General features: G+C 40.0%; 1 long non-coding RNA gene across 1 annotated transcript; it reads right to left on the bottom strand.

Annotated features, from left to right (window-relative positions):
* Nucleotides 1-584: 584 nt before the first annotated feature.
* LOC120805764 lies at nt 585-3,802 on the bottom strand. The gene is made up of 4 exons (XR_005709599.1): nt 3,697-3,802; nt 3,240-3,325; nt 2,390-2,516; nt 585-840 (listed from the first exon to the last, which is right to left on the bottom strand). It is a non-coding gene; the product is annotated as an uncharacterized LOC120805764 (long non-coding RNA).
* Nucleotides 3,803-5,753: the final 1,951 nt, after the last annotated feature.

Genomic DNA, 5,753 nt, shown 5'->3' with positions numbered 1-5,753 from the left:
CAGAGAGCTGGTTTGGAGACTATATAATCCAATGTGTCCCCCTGCAACCCCAAGCATATACTTTGATTAGTTTCTTAATGATTGTGTATTGGAAGAGAAAAAAGGGTTAACTGGGACATATTGATTCCTTTTTTGGCAAAGATCGCAAGTCCTCTGCTATGGACTTATGTATTTAGACTTGATTCTTTAATTATTTTACATTGATCTATGTCATTGAAATTCTTTATGTAAATGCATTGGCATGTCATTGCCTAGCAACTTAGTCTAAATATGCCACAACTTGTTTGGGGATATAGATGTTGATTCAGGAACAATTGAAATGATTGCATTAATGTCCACCTTGTGTGATACCCGCCTCTAAATTTTGCATTGTAGTTCCTTGTCATACTGTTTGAAAAGATGCTTGTCCAGATGGGCTCTGGAGGGAATTAAGAGCACTCAAGCACAAGTAGAATGACAACTGATACTCCACAGACAGACTACTATCACAACTAATGGACTGCATCAATAAGACGAGATACATCCAGCTTGAGGTTAAAGAAAAGATTTTACTGATTCAAGTTAATAAGCCTAATTTTACCTGCCTCCCACTCAGATATTAACAATGCCCACAACTTCCCATTTTATATGACAAGCTAATTTCCCTTGTTCTGCAGGATCAATATTTGCATAAAAAAAAGGGGGAAAGTGAAGGATGAGGACCTTCCACTATGTGAAAATGCACTGTGTGGCTCAGAGCCCACGTTTGAGGTTGATGATCAGATGATATCACCCTGGCACCAGTGGGCTGGGCGGTTCCTTTTCCCGTCTGGGGTTGCCATGAGAGATGGACAGCAGCTCCTTGGGGGCCAGTGAAAGGGGTTATCATTAGATACACTTCCTGTAAAAAGTTACTTACAAATATCAGACTCATAAAACACATAGATGTGTGTGTTAGTTTGTGTGTGTGTGTGTGTGTGTGTGTGTGTGTGTGTGTGTGTGTGTGTGTGTGTGTGTGTGTGTGTGTGTGTGTGTGTCTGTGTGTGTGTGCGCAACAGAGAAAGACATAAAAGCTGATCCTATTCTGCAAATGCCTATTCTCTCAAATTGTTTTTGAGACATTACATACACAAGCTCCTTCTAATCCACATCCTGGGTTAATCCTGAGACAAATGGTAACATTTAGTATGATTATAAACATGCCACATGCATACAGTGCAAGGACCTATACTGATATAAAAATATGTAGGAAATTCACCATCCATCAAAATTCAACATTCATGCCTGTGACCTCTATACTCGTTAGTCAAGTTTGATCACTTCACTAAAACAGGAAGGGTATTGCCTGAGTCTTTTATTGCCCACAGCCACTGTGCATTGGCTTGCTGCATCAGGTGATGAGTCACAGCCTAAATGAGGTTATCGCATCCATCCGGACATTTAGACATGCTGACACCAGAAGCTACTCGCTGCCCAGCCTATTTGAGCAACAGCTGAGACATCACACACCTCACTAACTGTCCGCTGAATGCATGACATCATCCTCACTCCTGTCTTTTATATGTATCAGTAAGGGATTGATGACTCGCTGGCTAAATTAAGACTGCTGTTGCTCTTTAAGCTATTCCTCCAGTCTCCGACGGTCTCATTACAACCTCCGGAGAGAATTTCTGTCACTCCCGTTTGCTGTTGTCTACTCTTGTCTATATCTCTTTCTCTGTTGCGCTTCGTTTTACTGCTTCAACAAAATCTTTTTTTCCTCTGATTTCTCATCTCCCTCTTTTCCTGCATGTCCCTTCCTCCCTGCCTCACCTCTCTGAATTCCCTCAGGCCGCAGCGACATGTGCGATGCAATCTGCAGCCCTAGTGCTCTGCTGTCTCATTAGGGCCTCCCCATCCCCCTGTACCCTCCCCTTGTGCTTTTAGGCCCCTCTGTTTAATTCATGAGCTTCCTGTGGCTCCTGTCATGTCTCATTGGGGCCATGTGAAGGCACAGTGTAAATAATGGAGCATCCCCAAAGACATGTTCAGTGCTGACTGTGACAGCAGCGTACTATGTGCTCCCATGGAAAGTCTGTGTTTCTGCGCCTCTCTAACACATATGTCATACTCATAACATTATTTTTACACATATGGTGAACAGAAAGTTTGGTTACAGTAGTGCGACTGGCATATTCCATTCTCAGACATGTTGTACTTTGGACAATATACATAAATAAATATTCTAACAAATAAAAAAGGTAAAGAAATCAGTGTAATTCATCTACAGGTTTATACACAGGTATCAACATTGCAAAATAATAAATAACATTTACTTTTTGTTTATTCACACTAAACTTGTTTTATTTCAGTGTGCTATATACTATATTCCCTTGTATAAATAATTTTCTCCCACTGCTAGAATCTTTACCATTGATCACCTCTGGGCGTTTTATTGGCATTATTCAGAGCAGAGGTGTTATGAAGCAACATCCCGTCAACGATCCTCGGTGGAATCCTTCTTTAAACCCCGTAGCAGGATGCACAGATCAATATTGCTGTGAGACAAAATGAGAAATCACGGCAGGGGTAAGGAGGCGGGGCCCTCACTTAATTCTCACAGGGCAGTCTTTAGAGGCAGGTCATTAAAATGATCTGCTTGTTAAACATAAGTGAAAAATTCCTCAAACACAAGAAAGATCTCTTTGTCCAACTCAAATACTGTATCTACCTTTAGGATAATTGTTCTGTGTACATCAATAAAGAATGGATCAATGCAGTTGACTGAGCTTACATAGGATAGTAAAGCTCCAGATGCCAAACATAGTGCCCTTGAAATTTGCCGTCTTTTCTTTGCAATATCTCACTCGCCCTGCAGGATTTCTCCATTATCAATTTTCTAGGCATGAGGCCTGTTTATGACTTACTATAAGTAGGACAAACAAGCCATTAATAGAAAGGGGGTTCAATACTTTGATGTACAGATAGAAACTGAGTCAGCTGTGGAATAAATATAGACTGAATCTGTCTTGAATCCAAGCTGACCACAGCCTTTTTTTTTTCCCCCCTCTGTGATGGATCAAACTAAAAACTTTTTACTACCACTTTTCATATCTGCAGGGGGGGAGTGTTTCATACTTAAAAACAGATTTGGAGAGACGTGTGTGTGTGTGTGTGTGTGTGTGTGTGTGTGTGTGTGTGTGTGTGTGTGTGTGTGTGTGTGTATGCAGGTTTACAGTGGGCTTTAGTCATATTTACCCAGTGAGGCCGTTATATTATACCATAAATCCATGCAGAGCAGAGTTTGACACAGTCTGAGGTAATAAATTCAATGACAGCTTCCACACAGTAATATATCCGCACAGAGCTGAAATGAGTACATATCAGAATTTAGTGTCATATTTTTTATGCACATGTATGTATATGTGTCTCCATATGTGTCAAGTAGAGAGTGAGACAGAGATGTAAATGTCGAGGCAGTTTGTTCAGATCAGCAAAGGAAATCTCATGGGGGTAACAACCCGGCTGCATACCATGTCCTTATTGATCTGTGCTATGTTCAGCAAATCTACTACTTTGGCTGAATGTGTTTTACAATCACCTGTGTAACCCCCCCACCGTTCAACACTGAGGTGTATGTCTTATGCTTGATCTGGCTCCCCGTGGCTGTTGGTGCAGCCCATTTGGTATGTACATAGTGGAATGTGTGTGTGTGTGTGTGTGTGTGTGTAAACATACACTCATTCTTCAGCATAGCAACAATGACACAGCTTATGCTCTAGTTGATTTCCTTCCTTCATATTTGATGCTTCCCATGGTACACAAAGAAGATCTAGTCTACTAGTTAAAATAGCCCAAACATGATTTGGGCTATTTTAACAATATCATGATGACATGCAGACTACTACATTTTGAGACAAATGTGGAGCTTTACTGAGAACTTTGAACTGGTAATTTCGGTAAACATGGGCAGTGATAGTAACCTTTCAAAGGTGTACCCTGCTCTCACTCAGAAGTGTGTAGATAATTGACAGATAGATGGATGATAAAGGAACAAAGAGACTAAACCAAAATCACAACTAGTGTTCTGTTTGGTGTCCCCAAGGCCCTCTTTATGTTAACAACTCAAACAGCATACTTAACATTGTTCATTCACCTTGATACTTAATGACTTTTTAAATAAGAACAGCTTAAAACATAATTTTAAACTGATGTCATGTTTCAGAAGTCTGCTACTGACTCATTACTTTTGGGGTCTTAGAGACTCCAGCTGTAAAATATGGGTAAATACAAAGGATGTTCATGTGCTCTTTATCTGTGATTGATTCTGACAGTACTTTTTACACAGCAGTACTGCTCCCAAACCCCATATATGTCTATCTGGATTTCTGCTTTTTTTCAGCTAACAGTTTATTGGCCCATTTAACATATTTAAAATTAGCATTTCCTGATCCTTTTAATTCATTTCCATGTTTTATGCCCTTCATTAAATGTGCCAGCTCAGTCTGTGGTAAAGGTAATGGTTACCTCTTTAATACTTTTCTGCATATTGGGTTTTACTAAGGTCAAAAAAAAAAAAAAAAAAATTGCGATATTTTTTGTGATTTTTACACATGCAGCATTGGGGTCTGTGGTACCCCAAATAATGATGAAGTAAATGTCAACGTGGCAACAAAACACGAGGGTTAAATTATTTGGCTTTATAAGGATGGCAACAAGATAATGTATGACGTGGAAATAAAAATAAACATTTTCCCCCTGAAATATGGCTCATTCTTAGCATTGCTGTCTCACATTTACCAAAGCAGCAGTGGCAGGAAATAGGAGGAGGGCACTGTAAGATCAAAGGACCTCTGCATGCCAAGAGACGCAGTTTATACAGCTGGTTGTGACATTATGACGGCGGCTGTTAATAACTTACACACCGACTATCCAATGTGGCAGCAACATTTTCTTTGATCACTTCAGCAGTGGCGGCCTATATCAAAAATCTAAATGGCTATATACTACTCCACTTTCTTACAAAGCTTTTTTATATCATTCAGTGGCTCGATAACAAGCAAATTATCCTTGTGAAAAAAAGTATATTCACACATGAATAATGCAAAACAAATTTAAATAGATTGCATTATAAATCAGCAGTGCTTAGAGGCAAGAGGTGAATGCCTGCTATCTATTTGGCATAATCCTCTCCCTGGAATGGGTATCATAAAAAGTGTTTTACTTACAATGCGATGAAGTTGGGTCTCAGCAGAGCAGCTCCCATAGGCTTCCTAGGGTAACACTGTGGGAAGCTCTGTTTTGTGCTAAGTGGAAGAGCGATGCTGGATTAGACACCACTGTGAAAAATAAGGGCACTGCAGGTGGGGAAAATCTAGGAGAAGCCATAAGAAGAGGAAAGATATTCATCCTATGTGCTTAACCCATTTGTTCCAGCAGAAATAGGCACAAAATGTCGCCTTTATTTAATATAAAGCAGCTTCTACTGCTATACTGTTCATCTTGCTGATTGCCAATGTAAGCTTCGCTGCCCCAAATAATAGAAGATTATTTACTTATTTATACACTATATATAAATGTACTACAGTATATATAGTACATTTCAGTAACTGAACCATGGACTGAACCTGTGGCCTCTCTGGCACTCGCTGTAATGATCTTGATGCCAATGTTTGGACAGATTTCAGTTTGAGTGGAAAAGGCCCTGCAGCAAGGAGCTTGCATTTTTACCAGCAGCAGTCTTCTCAGGGTCTCTTGTTAACAGCAGGCAAACTTTTTTGCTAGAGGGCAAAACT

The sequence above is a fragment of the Xiphias gladius genome, chromosome 19 (assembly GCF_016859285.1).
Source record: "Xiphias gladius isolate SHS-SW01 ecotype Sanya breed wild chromosome 19, ASM1685928v1, whole genome shotgun sequence".
Taxonomy (NCBI): domain Eukaryota; kingdom Metazoa; phylum Chordata; class Actinopteri; order Istiophoriformes; family Xiphiidae; genus Xiphias; species Xiphias gladius.
Note: the sequence above shows the minus strand (reverse complement) of the source record. Positions and strands in the feature narration are given on the sequence as shown.